This window comes from Larimichthys crocea, chromosome VIII (genome assembly GCF_000972845.2).
Source record: "Larimichthys crocea isolate SSNF chromosome VIII, L_crocea_2.0, whole genome shotgun sequence".
Classification (NCBI taxonomy): Eukaryota; Metazoa; Chordata; class Actinopteri; family Sciaenidae; genus Larimichthys; species Larimichthys crocea.
Window position 1 is genome coordinate 1,760,735 of NC_040018.1, and position 18,261 is coordinate 1,778,995.

Below are 18,261 nucleotides of genomic sequence, written 5' to 3' on the forward strand. Positions count from 1 at the left end.
TGTACTGGACAATTAATTAGCCTTTATTAGCCTGATGATAATGGTACTTAGAAGCCTTTTGTTTCTGCATCTGATCCCTTCACTCATGTGTCTCTGTTCTCACACCCCCAGAGAAAAGAGGCCAAACACTCTCAATAACTGTCACAAAACCTGGACAGATTCATTTTTTTTTCATAGGAGAATAGTGATAGACAGAAGTGTCATGCAGCCACACACATACCCTGCTTACCACGTGCACACAGACCCACAGATAGCTTTGTGGAGGCTTTTATTGATTGGGCTGCAGGACAGAGGGAGGACGCAGTAATATAAAAATACATGCCAAAACAATTTCCTAGACAGCCACCTTAAACAGACAGTCAACTGGCTTAACCTATTAGGATAAGGTATGGATAAGATATATATTTCCACTGTTATTCATTCACTTTTCATGACAACATTTTGCAAAAATAAAACAGGACTGTGCTACAGCATGACAAAACTTCATCACAGGGCTGCTTTAGTCAGGCTAGAAATCACACTCCGGCCTCAGGTCGGGTGTTTGGCAGACCCGGGCTGGCAGTATGTGATCTACAGTATCACAGCCAGATTATCTATATTAGTTAGTGGCCTGGCTTTGGGTGAGGGACAGTGAAAAAAGGGACATGCAAGTTCTGGTGTGGAGCAAAGATGAGTGGACTGGTTTGCCTTACTGACGTGTGCAGTGGAGAGATCAAAGCTCCACAGTGTGCATGCATGCGAACAAAATAAATAATCAAAATGAAAGCCTCATGAAGAAGAGAATCTAAGACTGTGTCTGTTACAGCAAAGGGATGATGAGAGCTGTGTTTAAGATGGACTGCCACGCCTATACTGTTTGTTGGTGAATTACTCTTCCCTAATTCCTCTCAAGTGGCACAGCTAGATCAAATAGTCATCCACAATAATAACATCAACGGCCATTAAACAGGACTCATGATTAGGTCTGGGAGCCATTTGGGAGGTTTCTAAAGGAGTCATCAGACTTTTCTCCATCTCTCAGGACAGACTTGGCTCTGCTGCACTCTCGTCTGTCAACAGATTTCCTGCATGCATATACAAACTGCATAGGGAAGTCATTACACCCCTCAGAGGCAGGGTGTAAGTGTAGGGACTCTTACAAGGAAAAGCCAGCAAGCCTTTAAAGGTTATATATAGTCTCCACGGTCTGGTAACTTCTTTTATGTTTCCCAAACTCAATCATAAACACACTTCAGAGTCCCACAATAGTTGGTGGAATTGAAACACGGACAATTATAGTTCAATTTGCTCAAATGGGTGGAAATAACTCTGCAAGGCTCAAACTGACCGGATGAGTTTTGAAGGGTTTAGTTCTTTTAAAATATATTCAAATGAATAAAGTTTATAACTTCTTGACTCAGTCCTATTTATTTTTCAGAGTTTGATGGAATTGAAATTAATATTACATCAGATTATTTGAGTTATGCTATTCAAACAGCACAAATGTCATCTGCTAACGGAGCACTCATGACACAGAAGTCAACCTATTTCGGTATAATTCAGAACATTTCTCACCTCTCCTACCCAACAACAAGTGTTCTCTGAGATCTCCGAACAACAGTTTACTCGGCTGTGCGCTTTCCACGTGCTCTGACTCTGACACCAAGGGCGCGATTTAATTAAGTAAGGCTTCAAACACAATCTAAATAAACAGAGAATCTACAAACAAACAAGAAGTCCAATTACAGCAGTGTTAATATGCAGGGCAAAGCAGCATTACTACCACAAGAGTGGGAGGGAATGGGAGGAGGAGTAGGACGCAGAGGTGGAGGAGGAGGAGGAGGAGGAGGAGGAGGGTCTGGCTGCTTTGATCCATGCTTAGAGATCTGACATCAACGCCGCTGCTTCGTTCATCGAGGATTCATATTAGCCGCAGAAAAAAAATAGTCCTGTTGGTAATCAAAGGACTTCTTTCAGCGCTATGATCCGAGAAATCCTTTACACATAATATTCAAAAATATCATAGAAACATTGCACCGGAATCCTGAGGCTGTTACATATTTGCAAAGGGACAAAAAAAAATCAATCCAGATTGAGTTTCAAATGCTGCGACTATGTGACAATCGCAACAGACAGAGGCAAGTTACCTTTCCTGAAACCCCCTTTCAACGCCATGTACTCCACTCTTATCGATCCCAGCACAGCTGCCCTTGAACTGGTAATAGCTTCATGGAATTGCCTCTATAATATTCTTTCACTTTAAAATGGGATCCACTGATATTGTCCATAACAGACCAGAGGTACATTGATTCTTCTGATTGGATGCCGGGGTTGTGAGCTTCATGGAGGCGAAACCTGTGATCTATGATCTTTCTGCTGTGCAATATTTAGTACATACAGGCACAAACACACACACACACACACACAAGCTAAACACAAGTATTCCCGACAAGGGAGCAGATATGATGTGATATTAGAGTGCAATGTTTTCTTATAAATGAAACAATAGCAGTCAGGTTGCTGGCTGATATTGGGTTATCTTAATGCCAGAGGCCACGTCAAACTGTGCCATTACTCCACAATGCTGGAAATGAACAGCACATGGTGTATGTATGAAAACTGCCCCGAGCAATCTCTATCCAACTATTGACCCAAACATGAATTTCATGTGGGTTGCCGACACACATCGATACATGCGTACAAGTGTGTCAGGCTCTTTAAGTACCGTGTGCGTATTTGCATTTATGTGTGTTCTCCTTGGAAATGTAGGCCAAGTGTGGCATTTTGAATTTCAGGTAAACCAAGGTTAATAAATATATATTTTTGGGAAACTAATTTAAATCATGAGACTCCGAGTTCACTGTGTGCATCTGTGCGCATGTGTGTTATCTTTGGCCTCATTAAGAGTGAGTTGATGGGTTGGCGAGGTTAATAGAGATTCATAATCTAAGCACAGCTGCAACCCTCATGTTTTTATAGGCCGGTTTAACACTTGTGTGTGCGTGTCAGTGTGTGCGTGTCAGTGTGTGTTTAATTTTCACGTGTGCTTATAGACGTGATTTTTATGTGTGCTTGTCTCTCATATTTGTGCGGCTCTGCATGTGCTCTGTAATCTGGTTTACAGAAAACACGCCACAGCCAAACACATGGTCAATTTCCCCTCCCGGTTCTATCATTAGCCCGGGGCCTAATCCTTAGTTATAATTCAGATGATGGGCCCTGCCAGTAGGGGCCCGCTAATAAGTCACATAAATCACAGTGTGATGCTGAGGCTGGGTCGAGGCCCAGCTAAGGCAGCCATTTTCCCTTTTCTGTAGGCAGAAAGATCTCCATGTCACTTGATTACCAATAGGGGCCGATGAAAAGGACAGTTACACACACCCATACACACACACACATGCAGAAAGAGTGGTAATCTAAAGCTGTTCATGCTCTGAATACTGAGTGTGTTGAAATACCAAAGGAGTGCAGCTGAGCAGTGGGGGTGATTCTATGTTAGCCCATGTTGAATGTGGATTAATTTATTCTAGCAGAACCATTTACTTCTCTTTCACTTCAAAACGTTGAAACAAATTAAGGATAAAAGGAAATCATTCAAAATGGAAAAGTAAAACCTTCCTCCTTTAATCATTTCTGTTATTTTTCAGTGCCAACTCAGCTAATCCATTTTCACATCATGACATTGAGTCACCTTGAAATAGGTTCAGGTTTTTGTGTTATGAGATCAGGTAGTGGAAAAAGGCCATGTGTTAGGATCAAGATTAACACCAGCGGTCTGATATGGGATTATCACAGCTCTCTAGTAGTCAAGGGATGCCTGTGGATTAGATCTCACATCAGAGATTAATCCATGACAATCTGCTATGACTTGATTTTGGACTATGGGATTATTTCTTTGACATATGTTTCCACTATTAAAGATCTAAAACTACACTTTTAAAGATTACCATAGCAGACAATTTTTTTCCATATCTCTCTAACTAGACTACAGGGACTCATAGTAAGACTATGTCCTAGGTGCTAAAGAGAATCTCATTCCAATTTAGTGTCTCATCTCTTTTCAGTGAGGAAAGATTTAAGTTCTTTCAGCGCTAAGGTGGTCCGAGGCATGTGTGCGAGTTGGCCTCGCTTTACGATGAGTCATCCAGATCTGCAGGATGATGAAGGGGGAGAGAACTTTTAAATCTCAAAGACAGAAAAGATCATATTTTATAAGATCAAGCAAAGGGGAAACGTATGAATTATTTTAATATAAGAGGAATATCTTGAAATTTGAGAAAATACATGAGAGATTATTTGATTTAGGCACATCTAATCAGGAAAGTCTGAAAACAAAGAAATAAACCTCTGATTTAATGCCAAAGCTGAATTACAACTGCAAAAGTCACTATGAGCACCCAAGCAAGTGTTCTCATATATTTATATCCCCTATAGTAATGGGACTGTCCTGATCCATCGTTATCCAACATTAAAGAAAGGCAGGGTACTCAGTCATGCACACTGCCACTATGGCATCATCTCATCCCTAATGTGTACATATAAGTAATAGGCGGTAGGTTGAGGTTCAAGTGGGAGATGATAAGATAATCTAGTTAACCAGACAAGCTTCACATTTGTCCCCATAACACGTTCACTGGGTTGCTTACGCATGTGTGGCTAACACTTGCCTCAGCTGCTCTTTTTGCTGTATGTGTTGCCTTATCTTGTTAATCACGGCAGATTTACTTCACATTTTTATTACTAATGGCAAATCTATTTGACAACAAGCTTTTTCTTCTATACATTAATAGTCCGCCGAGTCTCTCTCTCTCTTTTTTTTTTTTACAGTTTGATGTGATTTCAGATGCCGCGGTTTACAAAGCTTATTGCTTTCTCCAATTTAGCGATGATTTTAATTTGATCAAGCTCTAATGCTTCCAGGCACTGAATGAAGACTTTGTAATGTAGCTTTTATAATATCATTCCAGCTATATTTGTCTTGCCATTAGGTAATACGGCATTAAAAGACGTAAGTGCCTGAACACATCAGTTACAAGTCTTGTTTACTGTAATAAAATGTCAATAGGTTATAAAGTTCCTCTCTCAATGGAGCCGAAGGAAATTGACCACCTGTGGGAGAACTTTGACAATCCTAGCATGGCTGTTTCTGGGAACGTAGGACCAACAGGGTGTTAAAGTTTATGTATTGTATTCCCTTAGCTTTGTTCCTGTTATATTGTACTGATTCCTTGCGTCAGGCTCAAAGGAATAAAAACGTTCGCCATTAAGCTAGCTCTCTTTCTTTCTCTTGACTCTCTCTTTTCCTGTTTCATCATTTGCTTCCCTCCATTGTGTAGTTCATGCATGCACCGAAACCCCTAACTGCATATAGAGAGTGTGTGGGAGTTGGCCAGTGAAATGTGAGCTTGCACTAATACACAGCAATGTGCACATTTTTATTGCTAAACAAATCCATTGAACAGGATTATATAAAATGGACAGTGTGCCCCGGCCATCTGTCCTCCCGTTGTTTAAAGACAGCTCGCGTTATGCTTCATGCTACAATAAACTATAAACTTTACTATCATGCTTCTCTCCTTGGCTGCTCCGATTGTGTCCTTAACTGCGTAATGCTGTCACCTTGAGCAACCTTACTATTATCGCCCTCTGAGAAGATCTTCCACACAAATAAACACAAAAAACAAAGAGACAAAAGTTCTGTTTTCATTTTGTCTGAACGCCATTGTTGCACTGGGCAGTGGCAAATCAAAAGTGGAAATCAACAATGAAAAGAAAGAGAAAAAATATTTCAAATTACAACTAATTGATACAAACAAAAACAGTAACAGCTGTGCCAATCATTTGTTGAAAAAGACAGAGTTGTATGCGATAAACTGAATGTAAGAACACGCTGGAGAACACTGGAAGCTAAGTGAGTATTGAAGCTTATTAATAATGGGGGAGTGAGAGAAAGAACACCCTGTAATGAGTGAGTTATCCAACACCTGCAGCTGACTCTAGAGATGTCAGTTAGCAATTAGTGCATGGTGTTTCAAAATGTTTAAAAATCCTCTGCAAGCGGCGAAGAAAATGCACATCTTTTAGGTTTATTCCTACCGAGTTTTGCTCACGGGTTTGTGGATTAAACGTGGCAATAACAACCCCATCCAAGGCAGAGAAAATGATAAGCGGCAAATTAGCACAACATTAATGCAGGTCATTATTAGAGCTGCTGAAATTTCACAAGTGTCCGCTGCTGAGCTCTCTGCCTTACGAGAAGGTATTTACAGTATAATGCTAACTGACATATAGAGGTCTCCGGAGCAGTAGTTACACAGACAGAGGAGGATTAACTGGCTGCCTCAACTCTCTTCCTCACGCAAATATCCTCCTCGCTTTCATTAAGTGAATAAACCATCCCTTCACTCATTGGTGTGGAAAGAAATAAAAAAATGGAGAGGCTCGTTTTTTTTTTGAGGGCAGTCTGACATGACAATAAAGAGGCAGAAACTTGTTTCAGGGGCGACACAGGAAGACTCAAACTTTAATTTTCATAACGGTGGGATTAGGTTAATCCTAAACACGGGGAGAGGATCTGACAAATGCTTTATGTGACTCAACAGGAATTAGGGTGTTAAACATTTTAAATGGTTACCGTGGCTCAGAGAGAAAAACAGAGACAGAAGAAGCCATGGGAAAATATGGGCCTACTGTCACATTAATACAAATGTTTTCACCATATTTACACACAGAAGCAACTAAATACCAAACTATGTTTTCCAATGTTTAAACAGGGGGTTCTTCTTTGTGAAGAAATGTGAAAGCTTTCATTGAAGAGACAGAAGAGACGCACCAACATATGAGCAGCTCCGCTTTATGATTTTAAAGTACAGCTGGCACTGAACACAGCAGGAAAATGTTGGCAGCAGTGTACCATTATATATTTTCTGTTGCCTGATTAATGACCAGTGACTACCTCCACTTTCTAATCCTCCACTCCCACCACGATGACCGACGTGTCCCTTGACGAGGACAGCAGCTCTGCAAAAGTATGTACAGTGCAATTTTTCCACCGTGGCAGACAAAACCTAGCGCTGCCTTATTCGGTTTGCATGTATGTCATCTTTAAGGTAATTACATATCCACATCTTTGAATAATTCACAGCAAAGCGGGAAGAAAAGGGAGAAAGAATTATCTAATATCATTACAGCTTTGGCAGCACATAATAAGGTGCTAATTAAAACGCAACAGGATGACAAAAGTGAGTGAGCATGTAAACGTAATACAACTCACTCGCATACACGCGGACTCCTCTGTGACAGTGGGTGATATACCAGTTTATCATTAAATACCTACTCATAAGAAAATGCACCTACAACAGAGAATAGAAGAGAGTTCTGTTTGCAAATCCAACTCTGCTGTGGTCACTTTGATACCTACTTGCCATGCTTGTCAAAACCTGTTAAAATAGTAAATCCATATGGCAAATATGCAACATAAAACTTTCACTGAACACACATTTTCAATTCAGCTTATCAAGGAATTCTTTAAAAAAACACTAAAATACTTTCACACTGTCACAAATGATCTATCTACATATTGTGTTGTTGTTTCAATGTTTGATTTATTCCAGGTTTTATACTCTAAGTGGAACTCTTCTCATTTGTCAACATGTATCAAGTTGTCCTCAGTTTCTATATCACATGAGGGGGAGTGGTGTTGTACTGAATAACAGCATGGCTGTGATTCAGTCGAAGTAAATCACAGGGTGCTGATATTCAGAACAACACAACCTTGAGTGTTATATTGCTTTTATACAACAGTTCTACGAGCTCCATTTATTACTTAACAGTAATAACAGCAACAGATTATGATTTGTTTGTCTTGCTTCGCCAACACAAATAGTTCCACAACCGGGCTGGGACTGCGCTGTTGCACAGTCATCGTTTCCTGAACAGTAGCTTGCTCTCTTTGATCTATAAGTCTCCATGTTGCCATGTTATCGCAGCTCAGATGTTAATGTTTTTTAGACTAAGCCAAGTCTGAAAGCAGTTCTATACACATGCTGTTTGCCTGAACGGTGTTAGTTTTGTTTTTGGCTCCCCTGGAGGTCTGCGCTAAAGTAACGAGGCTTCTTTTCGTCCCAGAAAGTCCCAGTGATGTTGTGCTCTATATCAGTGGCTCCTGTCCAATCAGATTACTTGGTCAGAACTAACTGTTGTATAAATCTCTATGTCTAGACTTAAAGAAAGCTTCATCCATAGGACTGGACGCTTTTATTGGGGCTACAATCAATCTCTTCCTCTTCTGCGATGTGTTAACCTTTTACAGTTCGGCTGGCAGACTGTGGTAGCACAGGGGAGATGCCGTCTTCCTGGGCCAAAGTACGGGTCAACTTAGGGGTTAACCCCCTTTCACATCCCACAGTAGTGGAATGACACACAGGAGCTCGGAGCTTGACTTTTGAGATGCGTGGCCTTTTGTTTGATTGTGCACTGTACATTTATTTCAGCTTCTACTGCTAACCTTCTGCTGTGTTGCTCTGCCATTCACACACATTCCCTCTGCTCGTTCCGGCGCTCGCCCACTCTCGCTTGACCACTCACACGCCTTACACGGTGCTCCATTCCCCAAGGGAACCACGCTACTCTTATAACAGATGGTTTTTTACCGTGTTTTACTTTTTAAACTTGGCACAGGATGATAAAAGCAGCTATGACATGCCAACCTGACATTTAATTAATGTTATCAGATGGCTGTTTACATGCATCTAGTGTAGACATTACATCATAGCATCTATGATTTGCTAATTAGTCACGGCAATAAAAACTGTGCCACACCAAACAACAAAATGGATTGTATGATATTTCCCTTTGATTTGAATTAACCATCAGATATCCATTGATCTGTCTGTAATTTCCGAGGTATGTTTAGTCAGCATGTAACATTTATCACTAAAATGGTTACCAGAGAGAGAAAAATGTTGATGAGCTGATGGACTTGGAGCTGACAGCGTGTGAGGGGGTTGACTTCCTTCTCTGTGCGAGACGAGCATTTCTGAAATTGAAGCTAAGGAACCTCACCAGCCCACCAGTCATGCTAACAATTCATCCTCATTTATTTAATGAACATCCTCCTACACTTCCATCCCTTTTGTCTCCCCCGCCTCCCTCACTCACTCTTTCCATCTCCTTTCTTCTTCACTCTCCATCTCCCTCTCCAACCAAGTCACCGTCTCTCCTTTCTCGCTGCCTTTGTCTGTTACTCCGACTCTCTTGCTTGGATCTAACTCTCTCTCTCCCTTTCTCTCTCCTCCCCCTCTGAATTTCCCATCCTCTCGCCCCCACTCCCACCAATCCTCCTCGTAATGCTAATTACGGTAACATGAAATCATTAGGATAGCCATCACAATCTCTGCCATAGTAATTCCATAATCATTACTGTCTCTGCCTCCAGCCTTCGCAGCTACACAGGACTCATCGCAAGAGTTGGACTACCTGACTCTATTTCCGCACAGCAGCAATTAGTAAAGCCTTACTGCCTAGGATCTATAACACCGGTAAACAATGGAACTAATGTCCACTGTGTATGTCTACATTACCCATAGGATAGCGTCTCAACTGTTGGTTGTTAATCTTGGAGCTGCAGGGTGTGGAGACACTAATTCAAGCTCAGTGCGGACACGTCTCAGCGGCTAACAGATTATTGCAATAAAAAAATCAGCCTGAAAACTAACCATGTGATCACAGGGGTCTAAATAATATTTTGAACACAAGTTAACTACACGTGTCATTTCATTTCAGGGGGAACAGGTATAAAATAGAAATCCCTATAAAATCCCCCCCCCCCGGCTATTTATTGTCATTGACACAGCTTCATAAACTGTGTGTTGTTTCATCTTGGCACTCGTGGCTTCATTTATTTTTGTTTCGAGAGCCTTATGCTTATTCATAAATGAAAGCGAGCGAAGAGTCGAAAAGATTATGCTGGGAGCTGGCTTTCATGTGAATGTCTTTAGATTTTATGATATGTAATTGCCTAATTAATACATGCAAAGTCTTGATTACTTGATTAATGGTGATTAGCTGATTTCTAGGATGAGACGCTGGGAACAAAGGATGAATACACTTAGTGAATAATACCGTCTCTGTCTGACAAAGAACAGCCTAATGTGCAGTTGGATATGCTGCCGTAGAGATGACCCCTCTCCCTGCATGTGTCCAAGCTGGCCATGATTCTGCATACATTACCCTTGAGTTGAGGCAGCCAGAACACTGGAATTTAAAAGAGGCTCCCTCCTACTGACATCTACTTGTATTCTCTACCAACCGTGGCTCTATGAAATTTCTTACAATCCAATTTACGTTTCATGAGGTGTCAGAGCCAAACACAACGCAGGGAATAATACTGTCAGAAGGGGACACAAAGGTCACCTGTTGTGTGGATATTATGCGCCAGCTCTGTCATCTACACACAAACACACACGTGAATAAACACAATCATGTGGGAGGACTGCGGCTTGATTATGATTGGCAGGTGCCTGCGGCGTTGACAGGTGTGATGGAGCTGACTATCACGCATTAAAGCAGCAAGTCTGAGCTAACACCACCTGACACATTGCGAGCTCGCCATCATTTTGACCATATGCTGACCTGTTATGGCTCAAGTTACTGTATGCTTGTCACATCACGTTTGGGCTGCTGATCTCGAGGTCTGACATTGCGCTTCTCCTTCAGCCTCTCAGGTAATAATTGGTCCTGAGCTGTAATCCTGCTGTAAACCTAGGCTCAGTCCCTGACGAGGAATTAAGATGACAATGTTGCCAAAAGTCATGCATGCACACTCTTTCTCCCTCTCTCCTTTTCACACATCTGCCCCTATCTGTCCTCTACTCTGCATTTTCTGTCACCTACATGTATCCCTCACTCGCTCCGTCCACAAGGAGCCATGCGCGCGCAAACACTCTCCCTCACGGTGGAGCAATCCTACGCATCAGTATTTATGAGCCAAAAACTCTTGTTGGCCATTTGTGTTTGTGTGCGCGCACTCCTCAGCGCAGTGCTTACATCAGATAGAAGAGGATTAAAGGATGAGAGAGAAATAATGAAATGTGTTTTTTGACCTCTGCAGGACAGAGAAGGGGACAGCAGACGTCACAGGCTTCATTCTGATGTGGTTTATATTAAGCTAACTTTTACAAGGGCAGCTACTGATCCCCCTATTATTACCTAGGAGCTCTAAGCTTGTATAGGCGCATTGATTGGCTCAAAGGCCACTCCGCTTAACACAGCATTTCCATTAGCTTGATGAGATATGACACTGTGAGATTTGTAATAACAAACAATAATAATAGAGTCAAGAGAAGATGTAATATTAACAAAACATTATTATCAATGATATTAATATAATATAGGGCAAATTCCAGAGACGTGAATTACTTATTTACCTTAATTTTTGAGTGATTTTGAGACACTCACATTTTTACATAAAGGTTTTGGCATATTTGTTGTTGGGGGAGCGAGTGACTGACATACTACAAAGGGCCACAGGTTGGAGTCGAACCTGGTCCACCGGGCATATGCTCTACCACCAAGTGAGCTACTTGGACATCCCAGGTTTTGGCATATTTTGTGGTATTTTGATGTTGGTACCATTTTTTTTGTTGTTATTTCCATTTGTAAAATTATTCCAGGATTTAAATCCCCTACTTTTTGTTTTTGTTCGCTTTGAAGTCTGATTGTTAGACATTGTTCTTTTTTCAATAAACATGAGGGGGAAATGAAGTTCAAAGGAAAATATTAATTACCTTGTACTATGTTAAGGGTACGCACAAAGTCAAAGACATTTTCAAGCTATGAAGGCTAATAATATAAGGAGTTTTATATGCGCGGCAGACTACTGCACTGGTGTACCAAAAAGGGACGTCTGAAAACCATGACCAAGGGAAATGAGAGACAATGTGGCCAGTGTATTTATAAGAACGATGGTCCTGGCTTGACCTCTCATTTTAATCCAGCACACTGGGTCTCTCTTTGCATGTGTGTGTGTGTGTGTGTCAGTTACAGAATGAGAATAATCAAAACCAAATGTTCCCTTCTCATCTTGGACCATCAAACGGACTTGTGGTGAGGTGTACTCCGTCACTGATGCTGTGCCAGTGTCTCACTCAAAGACGCGCAGCCAAGGGCAGCACAAGAGTGGAAAGGCAGGCGCAAAGCAAGGGGAAGGGAGTGGTTTTGGCAGGAGCATCATAATATTAAGGCTTTAAAGTCTTCCCCCCCACATCTGAGAGGAAGACAAAAACCCCGACCACATTTACCCCAAAGAGGATGAAGAAATGTCGAAGGCTCCATACATTTTCTCCTCTCAATTTCCATAATGTGATAAAAGAGCAGGAGCAGGATATCGAAAAGGCAATTTTAAGGCAACAAATGTATTGAATGAATGACTGCCAGGCTTTCCCATTTGTAACACGGACACAAGGAAACACTGCTATCGTGCACACACCCTTACACTATACACACACAGAGGTATCTATAACATGCCACAGAGAGATCCACCTTTATTAGATGAAAGCATCAGAGGGGAGCGCTCCTTTTTCTCCTCTCCTCCTCTCGTCTTGAATTCCAGGGGGAGGAGAGTCATTGATGCCTACTTGACCTGTCTGGTTTACATATTCATAAGGCAATGGAGAAGATGAATATGGCCTGATGTTCCCCTTGTTCTAACTTGATTCTCTCTCTCTGTCTCTCTCTCTCTCTCTCTCTCTCTCCGTCTGTCTTCTCCACCCCCACCCACAGCCCCAGGGTGCACACACAGGCCTCCCCAGCAGGAGGTGAGGGTGACAGACAGCAGGGCTCCTCCAGTCAGACTTTTGCCAGTCACCGCATGTCAGCATTTTGCACCAGCAGGCAGCAACACAATGAATGTCACATGAGCAATGATACCGTTCTGCCGCTCACATATGGTAACTCTGTTATATATGGTAATGTTATTGTTTTCTTCTGGTATAGAGCGGGGCGTGTTATTTGTGAGAACTGTTGTTCTGCTGATGACATTTCAACTCAGACGTGCCGTTTGTTTTCCAACGTTTCCAACACAAGGCGACACGAACAGTGATAAAAATGATCAAAAACGCATGGCTGACAAAGATATTAGTCATACAGGAGTGAGGGGAACAGAGGATTGAGGAGGAAGGAGGTCTGTTTTTTGTGCTATCTAGTATGTTAGACATGGTTAATTTTATATGGTCAGAAAAATCTTAAATTTAGGTATTTAGTTTAGAGTTGGCAAGTTTAAGTATAAGCATAGAGACTGTTAATGACTGGGTATTAGGTTAGACATGATTAAATTTAGGTTTTTGGTTGGAAAAAGCAATTTCCATGAGGACCTAAGAGGATGGTTCACAAGTGAGATTCCAGCTTTTCCCTACTGGTTACGTGACTTTCATTTATGCCAGATCTTCCTCCATCACACACACACACACACACATACACACACTTTGTTAAAAAAAATGACCCCGCCACCTCTAACTCATTAGATTTCTTGTCTTTCTATTAATGAGGCGTGGGTGCAGAAAAGAACTAAAGAGGCCGAAACGAGAGTCGAGAGAAAGGAAACAGAGAGAGAAAGAGAATGAAGGAGGGCGAACCTAGAGGAAGAGCATAAGGAAAGATTGCGTGTTGTGGCTTGGCATTGTAATGTGTGCAGATTGGTGGGGGAGGCGGAGGCCTATAACTCAGCTTGATAATAACCGAGGCCAGAGACCATAGCTCACCTTGCTGCGGCTCTGTCACAGCCTACCTTTGCGGGCTAAACGCCTCTCATCTGTTCTCTAGACTCGTGCACCCCTCACACCAATCAAGACAATTATAGTCCTCACCATCCATCAGTGGGCAGATGAGAGGGGATATGCTGTTGATGTGCCATCTCTCTCTCACAGGCTTAATAGGGATTCGGCCAGTGCCAGCTTCCTCTTGACTACTGAGATGCAACAATATATTTCAACTGCAGTGGTGGTCAGTGGTAAAAAGCAACAATAAGTGCTACTTCTGCTCAGCACTATCATTTTAAGAAACAGAATATTGCCCCCCTCAATTTCAGAGGGAAATATTGTGCCTTTCTTCCAGAACATTTATTTGACAACTACAGTTGATAGATACTACACTGTAAAATAACAGGAAGTTGGTGCAATTAATTATTTTCTCGTTAACTTCATGTAAATATATAAGTTTCACTTATTTGTATTTCATCCAACTCAAAATCAGATGAATTCAGAATTCAAAAACATGTGTTGAATACTTTTGTAGACTTGAAATGAGAGCCTCTTTTATCTAGCATAAACATGTAAGATGTAAACTTACAGTGGGTTTTTTAATGCATCCTGATTATTTTCATAATGATAAAAACTATACTAACCATAATGAAGGTTGGTATCAAATTCAGCACCTACCTCCTTACAGTTTTAGTTTAACAAGGTCACTGGAGCAGCCTCGTGTTGACTTTGTGCTATCCGTGGCACAAAGAGGCGCCAACAGAAGCAGCTGCAGCCTTAAGATCTTCATGTCGAATAAAGAAGTGACTCTTTGAACTGAAAAAATGTGGATGAAAATTCATTAGACAGTGTGACTGAACATCTGTTTATTTGACTTAATATCTTACGTTTAGTGAATTTGATTTCTCAGTTTCAGTTAAATTAACTCACAAGACTGATTATTCAGCTTCAACTTAACACAAATTTTAAGTCAACAGAGGAAGCAGTTAAAATAATGTACAGTGTAGTAAGATTTTATATATAAAACATATCATTCAAATCTTTTAAAGTATGATTTGTAAGTATGAAGTGTCCTTTACCTCTTATACATTTCAAAACATTTAGCTTAATAAAATAATATTCCCTTTTTACATACCACTGTTTACTAGTCATGGGAAGTACCTGTAAAAACATACAGTAACGTAGAAATATGCTGTTGTTACATTTTGTCTTTTTTTTTTTTTTCATTGTGGGATTTTTTCAAAGTCTATCCCTCGTGAGTTCAGGTGCAGTACAAAATCACTGCAGTACTTTACTGTAGAGCTTTTAAGTTTACAATATTGGAACTTCTCCTTCACTTCATACACTCATCCATTCTATCTTTACCCACTTACAGAGACTGTCCTCCCAAGAACAGGAGAAACAACAGAGTAGCCCATAACAATGTATCGTGTTTACATCGAAGTAACAAAGCTCTCTTGTCACGTAGTAGTAATTTGGACTGGAGTCAGGTGATGAAATATTGAGGTTTAGAAGAATAGAAGTCTGTGTAAGAAGGTCGGCAGGATGGATGGATCAACAAAACATCAGACTTTAAGCAGACCGCTGTTTGTTTCCTATTTCCAACAGACAGTCAACAGTTGTTTCTCTAAATCGTGACCAAGATCTTCCCCTAACCATGACCAAGTGTTTATTATTGTAACCATGACGATGACAGTCCCCTAACCTTAACAACATAGTCATTTTAATCCAAACCATCTTTCCCTGAACCTAACCACGTTGTTTTTGTGCATGAACCTAACCAAAATTTAACCGTAGTGTTGTCGCATCATAAAAGTGATTTATTTATCAACAGTGTGACGGTTTTGAAATTATGTTGATAAAGGTATTCTGGAGGGCATTGTGTCATTTAATTTGGAGGACTTGCTGAGTTTACGAACACACAAGTACATCCTGTGGATAAGTCACCAGTCTATCATGGAGCCGTTTATTTACTTTTCCAGTGCACACACACACACACACACAATAACGTAAGTGTTTTTTTCTGGCACGATCATTTGAAAATACCACAGCTTGACTATTTTCTCATGGGATGCACATGTTCATAATCACGCACACTCGCCCACAGGTATCCTTAGAGAGACAGTGACGCATGCACACAGTCACAGACGCTTCAGAAAAGGTGAGATTCAGATCAACTGATAATAATAACCCTACTGAGAGTTGCATCAGGCCATTATAGTCCTAATGGGTCTTTGTACCTCGACAATGTCTGTTGATGTGTATGCAAACAGCCCTTGTGTGTTTGAGTGAGTCTAAGGTTCCTGTGGGAGCTCCCTGTACGTGCCTGCTCAATGCCATAGCCAGGATGGATGGCAGCTCAATTGAATAAAGGGGCTCACCGCTGCACAATACAGCCAACGTGCTGAATTCACAATGAGGACTGGATTTACACCCCCCGTCTGTGTGTCTGAATTAGCATTTCTAACCCCCTTTCCTCTGCATGTGTATGTGTGTTTGTGTGTGTGTGTGCATGTGCTTTCATCTCCGACTGGGACCTCTCAATAAATGCTACAGGCAATAAATCCACGAATCCCAGGGGGAAATATTGGTCTTGTTTCAGGGCAGTGTCCATGCTTTAGTGGACCGCAGCCCAGAAGAAGAGTTTATGAAAGAAAAAAGGGAAGATATCAGATTTTCCCTGCTTTCATAAAACTGGGTTGATGTGGGTGTGGCAGGATGGAGTTACCTACAAAGAAGCCTGAAAAATGGAAGGAAGGAGCAAGGAGAGAGCAGGACTGAATGGGCTAATTTAAGGCATTGACACGTAAGGTTACAGTCAGCATTTCTTCAGGAGCTTTAAAAAAAACAACAAGGTGATTCTGACAATCTGTCATGGCCCTTGCAGGAGAACACGAAGGCTAGCATCAGCCAGTCTGCAAAATTCACCCATGCTTGCTTAATATTCATTACATTGGTGTTCATGCCAAGCAGCAGTCACAGCTGACATCTTTGTTTGAAAGTTTCTGTCATGGGGATGCTAAAATTTGCTACAAACTTGAGAGACGATTGTTCTGAAAAAAATAAAAAATAAAAAATCTTCCACGGCAGTAGTGTGGAAACAACGAGACAACGCTAATTCCACACCTGCCTTCATTATGCTCCTGATTTCCATGGCTTCTTCACATTCTCTACAACAATAACCCCACAAAGGGCTAATTGCATGCTGCAAAAGCGTCCGCTCCTCTAAAGATTTCTATGTTTGTCTCAGAGGATAGGATGCTCAATTCGACTAAAATTGCCTTCATGGAATAAAGAAAAAATATATACTTAGACATGAATTAGCCATAATAATAACGTTTTGGATATCAGTGAGTGTATCTTCACACACTGAACTGTCAGCTCTCTGCATTATTCTCACTTACAAACAACTGACCGAGAGAATGAGGGGATCAATTTGGCTCAGTCTGTTTCTCGTGTGAATGGAGCCCAAATTCCTTATCTCTTCAAAACACTGAAACTCCCTGCCCGTTTCCGAGCGGAGATGCTTTCATTATTTGCCTGTGAATCAGTATTTAGGGAGGGGGGGAAAAAAAGCCAAAAGAATACGGCATTATCTGAGTGGTGCTAAACACTCCAGCTGTGTGATACGGCAACTTGGAAAGGCTGGTATGTGTGTGTGTGTGTGTGTTTGTGTGCTTTTGTACGCACAGATGTGGACTTGCATCCATGTGGTGGAAATGCAAGCGGTGAGCTGAATAAACAAGAGGTTCAGGAGCAAGTTACTTAAGTGTATCTGCACAGAGCCCATCCAAAGAATCTCTCTGAACATAAAATAGAGCACACACACACACACGCACGCACGCACATGCACATATACGCACTCAACAGTGTACACTACAAAGCAAAGCCAGCACTCTGAGTCAAGCCTCCAGTCTCCCTCTTCATCGCCCCTTCTCACCACTCTCCTTCCTTTTTCCCCTCTTTGCCTCTTTCTCTCCATCTGTGTCAGTGGAGGCTGTTACGGCTCAATCAGGCTCACAGAGACGCACAGGAGCACCTACTCTTTGTCTGCCGTCACCCTCGCTCAGAAGTAAGTCACCTTTCTTTCTTTCCTCCCTGCTCCTTCTCTCCACTGAGTGTGCATTTGCTAGTCCGATAAAAACCAAAGAGGTGAGCGTGGGATGTCACTCTGTGCCGTGCAGCTCTCCCTCTCTCCTCCTCTCCCCCTCTGTCCTCTTTACTCCCCATTCCCTGTTTGCTATCTCGTATGACTAGCTCGTGCGCAGACTGATGAGCAACCAATCTATATTCTGTGGAGGCTTTGGGAAAGTGAAGGCAAGGAGAGAGTAATGTGAAATGTAAACAGGAAAACGTTGATTGGCATTCTGAACTCTGATTCAGAGTGTGGCTTCATCAGTTTGTCTGTTTCTGTGTTCGTGTCAGTCTATTAGTCCGTCTGCCTGTTGATGACTTTTGACCGCTTACATTCACTGACCCTCCGTGTGTGTTTTGTGACTCACCCTTTACTAGTCAAGGTACGTTACGA

At 41.6% G+C, this 18,261-nt stretch overlaps 1 long non-coding RNA gene across 2 annotated transcripts in view; it reads right to left on the bottom strand.

Annotated features, from left to right (window-relative positions):
- LOC113746254 (uncharacterized) overlaps positions 1-18,261 on the bottom strand; it is a 155,615-nt gene that overhangs the window by 12,191 nt on the left and 125,163 nt on the right. Inside the window, exon 3 of one of the 2 annotated variants that reach the window (XR_003462698.1) lies at positions 14,412-14,549. The exons of the other annotated variant lie outside the window; for it this stretch is intronic. This is a non-coding gene — a long non-coding RNA (uncharacterized LOC113746254). The remainder of the gene's footprint in view (positions 1-14,411; positions 14,550-18,261) is intronic. 2 annotated transcript variants of the gene reach the window in all.